The sequence below is a fragment of the Ovis canadensis genome, chromosome 22, assembly GCF_042477335.2.
Source record: "Ovis canadensis isolate MfBH-ARS-UI-01 breed Bighorn chromosome 22, ARS-UI_OviCan_v2, whole genome shotgun sequence".
Taxonomy (NCBI): Eukaryota; Metazoa; Chordata; class Mammalia; order Artiodactyla; family Bovidae; genus Ovis; species Ovis canadensis.
The window spans coordinates 30,565,712-30,580,316 of record NC_091266.1 but is presented as its reverse complement, the minus strand read 5'-3'; the positions used below and the strand labels follow the sequence as shown (position 1 = coordinate 30,580,316).

The 14,605-nt window shown below is 42.1% G+C and overlaps 1 pseudogene; it reads right to left on the bottom strand.

Annotated features, from left to right (window-relative positions):
• Positions 1 to 6,082: 6,082 nt before the first annotated feature.
• On the bottom strand, positions 6,083 to 13,548 carry LOC138427922 (mitochondrial import inner membrane translocase subunit Tim17-A pseudogene; annotated as a pseudogene).
• Between the last annotated feature and the right edge of the window lie 1,057 nt (positions 13,549 to 14,605).

Sequence of the window (14,605 nt, the reverse complement as noted above, 5' to 3'; positions counted from 1 at the left end):
CGAGGCCGGCCGCCTCCAGGTTAGGCTGCGGTGCCCGGGACAGAGCCGGAGGCGTCCACTCCTCTGCCGCGGTCCCGCTAGACTGGCCAGCGACTTGGAGTCATCCTTCCCACGGACGCTGGACCCCTTTCTGTCACTGCGAAGGGAGGCTAGGACCCCCGCGGGCCCTGTAACCTTCCCTTGGGGCGGCTGGTGGGGAGGTTAGAGCAGAGTGCATTTATTTTTCCGTGTGGCGCAGCATTCAGCATCTGCAGCACACCCTGAAGACCTTGCCAGGCACTGTGCCTGTCTTTGAAAGATCATGGGTTTTTCCTCTTTTGTGTATGGCTTTGCCACTTACCCAAGGAAAGTCGAATTTTACTGGATTGGGGTTTAAAAAAAAATTAGCACGTAACTCTGGGGGAAATGTATCTGTAAGACTGGGGCAGAACCCATTTGTTTGTTGTTGGTTTTTGTGACTGTAGGCATTCATTGTTGATCTTCATTGTCTTTGTCTTTCCGTCTGTCCATTTCTCTTCCTTCTTCATTTCCTCCCTCCTCTCTCCTTTCTTTCCTTCCTATTGTTATTTGATTAGGGGAAAAAAAATTCCAACAACCTGATGTAACTGTACCTGGTAAAATCAGAGATTTATGTCATTTGGCCCCAGGATTCACTAATAGCCTCTATATGTTTCCATAATTCTTTTCTCATCTCTTTGCTTGCTTCAGATGTGAAAAAGAGAGTCTCTGGGCAAGGATGGACCTGTCTAAACTGTTCTAGGTCCAAATGCAAGCAGGTCACTAAACAAGAGAATGAGGTTTGTCTTTACTTAGATGTTTGCACAAAGTGGTCCACAGCTGAACAATATTGGACTTGAAATCAGCAGGAGTCCTGATTCTGTCACTGAGTGTGTGACCTCGGACAGTCACTACTGTGCTACCTGAAGTCAGCCTCGGTTACTTCATTTAATAGAGATAAAATATTTCCCTTCCTACTTTGCAGAGTTGTGCAACTGAAGTGCAGTGATGTGGACAAAAGCACCATGTCACCCGAAAAGCATTTTACTGGGAAAGCAAGGTGTATTTTTCAGTAAGGCAAACATATAATTTATCCTCCAAACTGGGACTTTTTTTTTAGAGTAAAAACAGGAGCTCATTTGAAAATTTATGCAGGGCAGTAGGCGTAAACTGGTACTGCCCTAGGCAAACTGGGACAAATGACCATCTTAATTCTAAGTGAACATATACTTTTGCCCTGTTCTAAAGAATAACTCAAGACTGCTTACAACTGATTTATTGGTGGTGGTGGAAGATGCTTTGGTGGGGAAATTATAGGGAAGGGTGAGGAGAGTGGTAGCTCATGATTATGAAGGAAGAACCAAGAAGCTTCTCCAAACGTGCAGAAATCAAGCGCAGTGTCGTAGCTGCATTCTGAGATTTAAATGTGCAGAACACTTGACGAGCCCTTGAGATGTTGTGACTTAACGAGGAATATGTATTTGGCCACATTCAGATGACCAAAATGTATTTCTCACATATATATGATCTTCAACCTGAGTTCCTGGCTCATAGTTCTCAGAATCCTTGGAATTTCCTGAGCAGTAAGAGCCATAACAGCATCTTTTTTATAGTTTTTGTTCGCTTGTCCTCACTTCTTAAAATGGCTTCTGTGCCTTAGAGGTGAAACAGATGCCTTGTTATTCAGAACAGGCTTCTTTCCACCACTACTGGGTTTGTGTTAATTTTTTTTAAAAAGCACCTAAGGATGGGGGCTTGTTACCAAGGGAACCAACCCTGAAATTAAAGGATTGACACTTTTGGTCCTACCTCACCCTTCACTCTCCACCTCCAGGGAGGTGGGTAGGAACTAGGGGCTGGAAATTGAGTTCAGTCATCGATGGCCAGTGATTTTCATCAATTAAGCCTATAATGAAGCTTTCATAAAAGCCCAAGAGGAGGGATTCAGAGAGCTTCTGGGTGGGTGAATAGGTGGAGATGCTGGGAGAGTGATGTGGCCAGAGAGGGCATGGAAACTCAGCATCCTTTCCCTGTGCCTTGCCCTGAGCATCTGTTCTACCTGGTTATTCCTAGTTATATCTTTTTATAATAAACCGGTGATCCAGTAAGTAAAAAGTTTCTCTTGGTTTTATGAACTGCTCTAGCAAATTAATCAAACCTGAGAAGGGGGTCGTGGAAATCTCTGATTTATAGCCAGTTGGTCAGAGGAACAGGTAACAGTATGGACTTACAACTAGCATCTGAAGTCCAAGAAAGGGGGACTTTGGAACCTCTAGTTTACAGCAGGTTGGCCAGAAGCACAGGTGATCATGTGGGCTTGTGGTTGGCATCTGAAGGCATGGGGACAGTCTTTTAGGACAATCTTTTACCTGTGAAATTACCCTGTGCTGCCTTCAGGTTTACAGTGTTGTGGTGTTGTTTTGTTGGTTCAGTTGTGTCTGACTCTACGACCCCGCTGACTGCAGCCTGTCAGGCTCCTCTGTCCATAGGATTCTCCAGGCCAAAATACTGGAGTGGGTTGCCAATTCCTCCTCCAGGGGATCTTCCCAACCCAGGAATTAAACCCCTGTCTCTTGAGTCTCCTGCATTGGCAGGTGGATTCTTTACCACGGAGCCAACTTAGAATTGAGTTAAATTCTAGGACACCCAGCTGATGTCTAGAGAACTGTGAACCACTGTGGCGTTGGATCCAGGAGCCCATTTAGTCTTCCTCTGAAAATGGTGCAGATGGTGGTTAAGAAGTGGAAGGAAGAAAGAACTGGATGAGTTGAACAAGAAGTACCTTAACTACTTCACTTTGATCACCATCCTCACAAAGGGAGAAGAGAAAGGGCTTCCCTGGTGGTACAGTGGTTAAGAGTTCACCTGCCAATGCAGTGGATTCGATCCCTGGTCCAGGAAGATCTCAATGCCATGGGGCAACTAAACCCATGTACCACAACTACTGACCCCATGCTCTAGAGCGCAGCAGCCACAGCTACTGAAGCCCACAAGCCCTACAGCCTGGGCTCTGAAACAAGAGAAGCCACTGCAATGAGAAGCCAGTGCATTAGGAAAAAAAAAAAAAAAGAGTGAGAAGAAGAGAAAAAAAAGGAAATACATGCCACACCAGTGTTGACTAAGGTAACGAAAGGGTACTGGAATGATTTTGATCTTGACGTTTATTCATTTAACTTGCTTTCCTTCTGTTGCTGACCTTGATACATGTATGATATCAGTACAGTCATTCTTATTTGTTGAATAAACAAGAGCCATGCAAACTTAAAAAGCTACTGGTAAGAAAAGTATAGACCAGACTAGAAGTAAGAAGACATGGCTCTGTTGCAGTCCCACCCAGCAGTGGCTTGGAGTGGTCAAGTTCTCTTTTGAACGTTGTTATTTCAAGGCTCTGTGACACTAATATTAAGCTGGGGAAAGATGGATTTCCTCTATAATGAGAAGGGTGGGGCAGAAATCCTGACTGTAGCGGAAACTAACTCAGCCCATAGCAGTGGTCTCGGTGAAATTTTTGACCTCAAAGCAGAGGAGGCAAGGAGGACGAATTGATTTTGAGTTAGCTAAAAGATGGAATGGACAGAATTAGTTGAACAGATGTGAAAGAGCATTGCTTCCGTTTGCAGAGTCATGTAGTGTTCCAACTGAAACTCCTCTGCTTCTGAAGAAATTCAATCTTCTAGTGAAAACAGGAACTCTTGACATGATACCAGCTAGCTAAAGTGACCGTGGCTCACATATAGTTCTGGTGTCAAGAAAAAGAAGGAAGATGAAAGCAGAAGAGAGCTGAGTTCTAGCTGTCCCATCATGAATAACAAGGTAGAATCCACAATCCTCATGATCCCAGTGGTGGCAAACAGAGACCTCCAGGGACTGCAGAAGATCAACTCCTGAATCCCACTATGTTTTACATGTCAGGGATGTTCTTAAGTGAGACATGTGTGAGTCAGGAGCTCTTTCCCGTATGTCTAGCTGATGTACACCAGACTGGTATCTTGGTACTGATTTGTATACACTCAGAAAAATTGAAAGCAAGCTATCGAACAGATGTTTGTACACCAGTGTTCATAACAGTATTATTCATAAAAACCAAAGAGGGAAACAACCCATAGATCATCAGTGGATGAATGGATAAAGAAAAGGTGGTCTATACATAAAATGGAATATTATTCAGGCTGAAAAAAGGAAGGGAATTCTTTCCATGATACATGGATGAACCTTGAAAACATTATGCTAATTGAAATAAGTCAAACCTAAAAGGAAAACTACTGTATGATTCCACTTATATTCGGGACCTAAAACAGTCAAATTTATTGAGACATAAAATAGAATGGTAGTTGCCAGGAACTGAGGGGAGGAGGGAATGGGGAGTTGTGATATAACGGGTACAGAGTATCAGTCTGAGATGATGAAAGAGTCCTGTGATGGATCACGATCATTGTACAGCAATGTGAGTTCACTTAATGCCACTGAGCTGTATACTTAAAAATGGTTAAAATGATAAATTTTATATTATGTATATTTACCACTATTTTAGAAAGTTAAAAATATGACAGGAAAAGCCCTTCTGAGGGTGTGCAGTAGACAGCTAAAAAAAACAGCGATGTAAATCCAAAGTTAAAGCGAATCTAGGTCTCCCTACAAACTGAGGCAGGCAAGATATTTCCCCCAACATGGCCATCCGTCTCTTAAGTTCTGGCTCGTACGGATACAGAGGTAATAATGCATTTCAAAAAGGAAATCATAGGACTTCCCTGGTGGTCCAGTGGTTATCCACCTGCCAGTGCAGGGGACATCGGTCCCACCCCTGGTCTGGGCAGGTCCCCACGCGCTCGCTGCAGGGCAACTAAGCCCATGCACCACAGCTGCTGAGGCGCCCGTGCTCTGCAGCGAGAAGCTGCCACAGTGAGAAGTCCGTGCACGGCAACCAGAGAGTAGCCACAACTAGAGAAAGCTGGCACGTGGCAACGGAGACCCAGCATGGCCAAAAATAAGACGTAAATAAATATTTGTTAAAGAAAGAAAGAACAGGAGGAAGAGCAGCAGCACGCTATTGCATGTTCCAGGCTTCTGAAACTTTTCCATCTAAGTGTCCCTCACAGCTAAGAAGTGTGAGCTTTGAACTCTAATTTCTGGAGACAGAATTTAAAGCCTTCATCAGAAATGGGAAGCTTAGTTTCTTTGAAGTTCGGCGTCCCAACTTCAAACTTTGTCAGTTTTCCATTCTATTCCCTAACATATTTACGTTGATCTTAGTATCATTCTGCCATGTAACTCATTCAGCTGATGCTGTTTGAGTGCATATGCCTGACCATTCACAATTCCTAGCAGGGGTAGAGTGGGGAACAAGAGAGATAAGGCTGCATTCCTCATAGAAATGTGGTAGGGGATGATGGAGGAAAAAAAAAGGAGGCTAACATGACCTAGCATCATGCAAAACCGTTCCCAACCATGTGAGTTTCATTTAGCTTCCTGCGCCTTCCCAGTTTGACACACTCGCCTGGGGGTTAGAACAGTGTTCTGTGTGGTTGTGCGTGTCTGAATGCATCCATTGGGTTCTCTTCATCTCCATTTCCTCAGCTCAGAAGTCACAGGACTGGGTCCCCAAGCACTCATTGTTAGGCAGAGCAGAGCCCTGCGGGCCTTAGCCTGGCTGGAACTTTCTCCAGCAGCTCCTTGCTTTATTTATTTTTTTAAAGAAAGAGCAATCTCCAGGCATTTTTTGTTGTTTGACTAAGAAAACAAAACCAGGCAGAGAAGTCCCCGAGGAAAGTCATGCTTCATGACTGCTGTGTAGCCCTTCATCTTCTAAGTACTTACTGTATTTCATTTTAAAGATTTTAGACATTTATTTTGATCACAAATGCAATCCAAGTGTGAATAAATAAATGTATTATCTTTTAAGAACCGCTCCCCCCCGCCCCCCGGCCATGTTCCTTTAAACAGAAAAAGATTCTGAACGTTTCTTCATAGCCTATTTGGCCATAGTTATCCCACCTACAGTTTTGAAAACAGACTGAACTTGATCTTCTGAAATCCTTCCTAGAACTACAGCTCATTCAGTTGAAGAATTCCTGAGAGAGAAGTTCCACTAGTATTGTCAATAGTCTCCAAAAGGTGAGGATGGTAACTGGGCTGATGGCAACTAGAAGAGGTTTTCGGCAAAAGGAGAATCCTTGGGAAACTGGGCAGAGGCAAATCTTGTCACCAAGATGCCAGTTCCTTGGATGAGAGCCCGGAGAACGCCACCATTGAGGCTTACCCAGCATGGCCTCTGGTCCCTTTCTTGCTCCCAGGCCGGCTCCTGTTAAGGCTTCACTCGTGATGGAGTTCCGGGTATCTTCTTTTGCTCTGACTTGAACCGTACTGCAGTCAGTCTCAGAAAACAGACCTCTTCAGGCTGCAAAGTTACCTCCCAGCTGCGGAACCCTGGTTTTAATAGCTATCAAATTCCCTCGTTGTCTGTGGTTTACTCCTACCAGAGAATTGTGAAAACCTTTGATTACTTGAGACATCCCACTATTTATGGTTCCCATCCTAAAGGCCCCCACCGCAGCCATCCATAATGCACCAGGGGCAGGGCTGGCGTGCCTCCTGCCCCACCTGGACTCCGCTGCTTCTCGGTCAAGCCCTTGCTTTAGTACTCTCCTCTGTTCCCACTGAGCAACAGACAGCTCCTGTAAAAATGATTTCTGGTGCCCCCAGGAACCTGTTTGCTCCTGTGGGAGCTTGCTTTCTCTTTGCAGATGATCTGAGAATGAGGATGTGTGAACTTTAGACTTGGCTTCATATGATAAAAGTACAGTGTAATCTACCTTACCCCCAAGTTTGTTATAATTTGGGATTTGGATTCTATCCAGCTCTCATTATAATAATTGCTCTTTATTAAATGCTCAAAATATGCCAAGTGCTATTAAATGCATCGTTTCATTTAATCCTCAGGTGAACTTTATCAGACAGTTTAGCATAATAGCTGAAAGCAGGGCTCTGAAGGCAGACTGCCTGGATACTCTCTTGTCTGCCTTACTTAACAGCTGTGTGACTTCAGACAAGTTACTTAGCCTCCCTCTGAGCCTCGGTTTACACGTCTATAGAAAGGGATAATAATAGTACCCAACTGCTGTGAGAATGACTTGAGTTAATAATATGTAGAACACCAGAGAGCAAGTTCTTTTTTAAAAAGATGTGTGTATTATTACCCTCATTTTCCAGATGAGAAAATTGAGACTTAGAGATGTTAAACAACTTGCCAGAGTCACGCTGGTGGGGAGGACAGAGGTATGGTTAGAACCCAGTGCCATCAGAAGCTGAAGTCCATGGTCCAGATGACTACTCATCCAGAAGACTTAATTACTAGGATTGCTAGCTTCCAAAAAAACCTCATTAAAGAGGTTTCTTTCACTTTATATCCTGGCTTGCACCTTAAGGCTCTTACTATGGCCGCATTCCATGACTACATTCTATACTACGATGATGCTGTGTGTCTTGTCTCTCTAGCTTATGGTGTCTCTGTAGCATCTTAACTTTCCCAATAATGAGATTTAATGGGCCAAGAGAAATAGATCAGATGAGCAAGAGAATGGAGGGAAAATAGTAGAGTGCCCAGACAAGCAGAAGATTCAGGAAGGGACTAAAATCAGATCTGTGTTCTTTGTGGGGATCTTTATATATTGCCTATGAACTCCTTTCCTGAGGGTCCTAGCCAAGACCCCAGCTTTGGACAACAGAAGTAAGTTAGAAATCAGAGGTGTGGATACTGGAGTGTGATAATGAGGTTATCATTATAGAAGAGAAAATAGGCTGGCTTTAGTTAATATTATAAAAATTGCTTTTCTTTGCTTCTTAGCATTTTAATTTTTAATAGTATAAGTCCTAAAGGGAGGCAGAATTAGGCAAGGGTTTAATCATAAAACATTATTTACTTTACAAACAGATGTATGGACACACACACAGTTCTTGGCAACTACAATGTAACAGAGGCCAGCACTGGTTTTCTGGAGCAGCAGTAGTTTCCCCTTCAGTGGTGCAAAGATAGGACATCAAGAAGCTCAATTTTTACACAAATCCTGGTATATTTGTTTAACCTTTCTCCTTGCTCCATATGTACATTCTAAATTATAAAACTAGGTTTTGAAGTTTTATACAGTATTTAATATAGGTTAAATTTTTAACAGTATAAAAAGATACTTTATGAAGAACAAAAACTTTTCTCTCTTCCCTCAATTGCACTTCTCAAAGGCAATCACTGTAAACACTCTCTGTTTCTAATTCATCTAGTGATCACCGTTATACTCTTATACATTCTTAGTTCCCTGTTACTGATTTATTAACTTTAGATGATTTCCTTTATTCTGCTTTGGAAGAGGAAAAATTTCAGTGTATTTTACCACCTCCTACTTTCCAGTGTTCCATCATATCTTTTCGATCAACTGCTCTCTGACCAAGTTGGCATCTGGCCCGGTGGGGATACGTTTGACTTTAGGATAATAATGGTTGCCCTTTGTCAAGTCTTTGTTCTTGCCAGGCAGGCAATATGCTAACAATTTATATATGGTAATTTAGTTAATCTTCGGACCCACGCTACTCAAGAGGCAGTACCCACCTTTTACAGATAAGTAAATTTAGGTTTTGTCTAGTTACATTTCTTGCTCAGAGTTCTATACTTATGATTGGTGGAATTAGACTTTGCCTTGACTCTCTAACACCCAAGTCCACTTAACCATTCAGTTCAGTTCAGTCGCTCAGTCATGTCTGACTCTTTGCGACCCCATGAATTGCAGCACGCCAGGCCTCCCTGTCCATCACCCACTCCCAGAATTCACCCAGATTCACGTCCATTGAGTCAGTGATGCCATCCAGCCATCTCATCCTCGGTCGTCCCCTTCTCCTCCTGCCCGCAGTTCCTCCCAGCATCAAAGTCTTTTCCAATGAGTCAACTCTTCGCATGAGGTGGCCAAAGTACTGGAGTTTCAGCTTTAACATCATTCCTTCCAAAGAAATCCCAGGGCTGATCTCCTTCAGAATGGACTTGTTGGATCTCCTTGCAGTCCAAGGGACTCTCAAGAGTCTTCTCCAACACCGCAGTTCAAAAGCATCAATTCTTCGGCACTCAGCCTTCTTCACAGTCCAACTCTCACATCCATACATGACTACTGGAAAAACCATAGCCTTGACTAGACGGACCTTAGTCGGCAAAGTAATGTGTCTGCTTTTGAATATACTATGTAGATTGGTCATAACTTTTCTTCCAAGCAGTAAGCATCTTTTAATTTCATGGCTGCAATCACCATCTGCAGTGATTTTGGAGCCCCAAAAAATAAAGTCTGACCCTGTTTCCAGTGTTTCCCCATCTATTTCCCATGAAGTGATGGGACCAGATACCATGATCTTCGTTTTCTGAAGGTTGAGCTTTAAGCCAACTTTTTCACTCTCCTCTTTCACTTTCATCAAGAGGCTTTTGAGTTCGTCTTCACTTTCTGCCATAAGGGTGGTGTCATCTGCATCTCTGAGGTTATTGATATTTCTCTCAGAAATCTTGATTCCAGCTTGTGTTTCTTCCAGTCTAGCGTTTCTCATGATGTACTCTGCATAGAAGTTAAATAAGCAGGGTGACAATATACAGCCTTGACATACTCCTTTTCCTATTTGGAACCAGTCTGTTGTTCCATGTCCAGTTCTAACTGTTGCTTCCTGACCTGCATACAGATTTCTCAAGAGGCAGGTCAGGTGGTCTAGTATTCCCATCTCTTTCAAAATTTTCCACAGTTTATTGTGATCCACACAGTCAAAGGCTTTGGCATAGTCAATAAAGCAGAAGTAGATGTTTTTCTGGAACTCTCTTGCTTTTTCCACGATCCAGCGGATGTTGGCAATTTGATCTCTGGTTCCTCTGCCTTCTCTAAAACCAGCTTGAACATCAGGAAGTTCACAGTTCACGTATTGCTGAAGCCTGGCTTGTAGAATTTTGAGCATTACTTTACCAGCGTTACTGACCTAGAAAAACAAATGCTTTAAGGCTAGTCTAGTTCTGCGAAGGTGTATTCACCTTGTTCCTTTGTTCTGCAAGTTATATGTGCATAAGTGTATGTGTGTGGGTGCACGTGTTCATGAGTATCCACACTTATAATGTAGAAATAAAATCTATGACATATATTTAAAAGGGTGGGGGAGGGAAAAATAGATGGTCATAAGTTTCTTCATATAGGGATACATTTATTATTATTTTGTGGGTGACAGTCAATTATCTTTTAAAGATAATAAAAGAAGGAAAAGATCTTTTATATATACTCAAATATTTACCATTTCTGGCACCCTTCTTGCCTTTGTGAAGATCTAAGTTTCTTTATGGTATCATTTTCCTTTAGCCTGAGGAACTTTTAAAAAACATTTCTTGTGGAGAAGATTCTGAGAATAAGATAATAGAGTAGAAAGATCCAGAACTCACCTCCTATTGTGGGTGCACCAAAATTACAACCACTTACGAGCAACTGTTGATGAGAAAGACTGGAATCTAACAGAAAAAGATTTTCTACAACTAAAGATATAGAGAAAGATATACCTGCATGAATGCAGAGTTCCAGAGAATAGCAAGGAGAGATAAGAAATCCTTCTTAAGTGAACAGTGAAAAGAAATAGAGGAAAGCAATAGAATGGGAAAGCCTAAAGATCTCTTCAAGAAAATTAAAGATACCAAGGGAAATTTTTCATCAAAGATGGGCATGAAAAAGAACAGAAACCACAGAGACCCAACAGATGCAGAAGAGATTAAGAAGAGGGGGCAAGAATACACAGAACTGCACAAAAAAGGTCTTAATGACCTGGATAACCCAAATGATGTGGTCTCTCACCTAGAGCCAGACATCCTGGAGTGTGAAGTCAAGTGGGACTTAGGTAGTATTACTACAGACAAAGCCAGTGGAGGAGATGGAATTCCAGCTGAGCTATTGCAAATCCTAAAAGATGATGCTGTTGAAGTGCTGCACTCAATATGTCAGCAAATTTGGGAAACTCTGAAGTGGCCACAGGACTGGAAAAGGCCAGTCAGTTTTCATTCCAATCTCAAAGAAAGGCAATGCTAAAGAATCTTCAAATTACCATACAATTGCACTCATTTCACATGCTAGCAAGATTATGCTCAAAATCCTTCAAGTTAGGCTTCAGCAGTACGTGAACAGAGAACTTTCAGATGTACAAAACTGGGTTTGGAAAAGGCAGAGGAACCAGAGATCAAATTGTCAACATCTGTTGGATCATGAAAAAGGAAGGGAGTTCCAAAAAATATATACTTCTGCTTCATTGACTTGACTAAAGCCTTTGACTGCGTGGATCACAACAAACTGTGGAAAATTCTTAAAGAGATAGGAATAGCAGACCACCTTACCTGTCTCCTCAGAAACCTGTATGCAGGACAAGAAGCAACAGAACTACACATGAAACAACTGACTTGTTCAAAACTGGAAAAAGTACATCAAGGTTGTATATTGTTGAGAGAGTCATTTCCTAGGCAGGTTGATAAGAAGTCTAGGGGTCCCCAAGGAAAGAGGGGTCTGGAATTCTCAAGGAGGAAGAAAGGACAAACTTTTTTTCTCTACATTCCTTAGAATTATATAACAACAATGTATTCTGCCTGAGGATAGTCTCTGGATTAAACCTTCTGGCTAATTCCATTATCTTGAAATGTAAGTTATGGGAGTAGGTCTGATGAGGTCTTTACAACCTCCAGACATTCTTTGGATTTACTGGAGAGTATATGACTCCATTGCTAACACTAGCAAGGGGGTACTTTTTCTGCCCCCTTCTGATGCCTATGTCAGAAACCTTCTCTATCTCCTTTATACTTTAATAAAACTTTATTATACAAAAGCTCTGAGCGATCAAGCCTCGTCTCTGGCCCCAGATTGAATTCTTCTTCTCCAGGGGCCAAGAATCCTGGTGCCATGATTCAACAACAACCTTTCATCTTGGGGGCTCGTCCGGGATCCTTCAGGACAAGGTGAGGATGCTTGGAACTCTAGTTCTTTGTTCTCTTAGCGAACATGTTTTCTGCTGTGCTTTACTAATTCTAACGGTGTGCTTGTGTGAATGAATGACATGCCCTGCATGAAGTAAGTAAGGAGCCCTGCTCTGCGATTCCACGGTGATCTCATACAGCTTATGGCAGAAACCTGTCGGGAGTTTATACCATTGTCGTGATTCAACAACAACCTTTCATTGTCACCCTGCTTATTTAACTTATATGCAGAGTACACCTTGTGAAATGCTGGGCTGAATGACTCACAGGTTGGAATCAAGATTGCTGGGAGAAATATCAACAACTTCAGATAGGGAGATGATACCACTTTAATGGCAGAAAACAAAGAGGAACTAAAGAGCCTCTTGATGAAGGTGAAAGGGGAGAGTGAAAAAGCTGGCTTAAAACTCAACATTCAAAAAAAGAAGATCATGGCATCTGATCACAGCACTTCATGGCAAATAGATGGGGAAAAAGTAGAAATAGAGACAGATTTTCTTTTCTTGGGCTCCAAAATCACTGCAGATGGTGACTGCAGCCATGAAATTAAAAGATGCTTGCTCCTTGGGAAAAAAGCTATGACAAACCTAGACAGCATACTAAAAAGCAGAGACATCATTTTGTCCACAGAGGTCCATCTAGTCAAAGCTATGGTTTTTCCAGTAGTCACGTATGGATGTGAGTGTTGGCCCATAAAAGAAGGAAGAATGCTGAAGAATTGATGCTTTTGAACTGTGGTGTTGGAGAAGACTCTTGAGAGTCACTTGGACAACAAGGAGATCAAACCAGTCAATCCTAAAGAAAATCAACCCTGAATATTCATTGGAAGAACTGATACTGAAGCTGAAGCTCCAATACTTTGACCACCTGATGTGAAGAGCTGACTCACTGGAAAAGATCCTGATGCTGGGAAAGATTGAGGGCAAGTGGCGAAGGGGGCGAAAAAGGATGAAATGTTTGGATAGCACCACCGACTCAATGGACATGAGTTTGAACAAACTCTGGGAGATAGTGAAGAACAGGGAAGCCTCGCATGCTGCAGTCCATGGGGTTGCAAAGAATTGGACACGACTTAGGGACTGAACAACTGGACGACAACAAAAGATATAAAGAAGGAACCACAGCAAACTGATAGGAGGGGCAAAGTCGTCACATAGTCAAGACCCACACCCCAGGTGGTCACCCACACAGGGGAGGGTAGTTACAGTTGCTTAGGGTCTCCTCAAGGATCAAGGGGTCTGAACCCCATACTAGGTTCCTCAGCCCAGGGGTCTTATACTGGGAGGAAAAGCCCCTAGAAGGTTTGGCTTTGAAGACCAGCTAGGCTCACTCTTGGGAGACTCGGAGCGCTGTGGGAAGTAGACTCCACTCTTAAAGGGGGCACACAAAATCTCACATGCTCCAATATCTTGGACAGAAGTAGTAATTTGAAAGGAGCTGGGTGAGACCCACCTGTTGATCTCGGAGAGTCTCCCAGAGAGGCAGGAGGCAGCTGGAGCTCCCCCTGGGGACACGGACACTGGAGTCAGCAATTCTTGAGAACCCATTCTACCGCTTGGACACTGGTGCTGATGGTAGCAAGAATAAAACTGCAAAAACCACAAATATGTGGAGGCTAAACAGTATACTACTAAACAACCAATGGATCACTGAAGAAATTACAGATGAAGTTTTAAAATACTTGGAGAAAATGAAAATGAAAACACAACAATCCAAAATCTGGGGGATGTTCTAAGGGGGAAGTTTATAGTAATACAAGCCTACTTCAGGAAAAAAGAAAAATCTTAAACAACCTGACTTTACACCTAAAGGAACTAGAAAAAGAAAACAAACAAAACTCAGTTAGTAGAAGGAAATAATTCATAAAGATCAGAGCAGAAATAAATGAAAGAGATTTAAAACTAAAAACCTAAACATGATACCAAACCAGACAAATATATAACAAAAAAAGAAAACTACAAGTCAGTGTCACTGATGAACACAGATGCAAAAATCCTCAACAAAATATTAGCAAATGGAATTCAAAAATGCATTAGAAGGATTATTCATCATAATCAAGTGGAATTTATCCCAAGGATTCCTGAATAGGTCAGTATGCCAGGATAGGTCAATATCCACATGTTAATATCCACCCTGTCAACAAATTGAATAATAAAAATCATATGATCATGTTAATAAATACAGAAAAAAATCTTTTGACAAAATTCGACATCTGTATATGATGTTGAATCAACGAAGTGGGTATAAAGGAAACATACTTCAGCATAATAGAGATCATATATGATAAGCCCACCCTCTTTGACATAAATCATAGCACTATATTTTTGGATCTGTCTCCTAAGGCAATATAAATGAAAGCAAAAATATGGAGCCTAATTAAACTTAAATCTTTTGCACAGCAAAGGAAACCATCAACAAAACATTACCCTGCTGAATGGGAGAAAATATTGCAAATGATGTGACCAGCAAGAGGTTAATATCCAAAGTACAAAACCAACTCATACAACTCAAAAACAAACAAACAAACAAAAAATGCAACCCAATTAAAAAATGGAGTGAACATCTGAATAGGCATTTCTCCGAAGAAGATGTGGAGATGGCCAA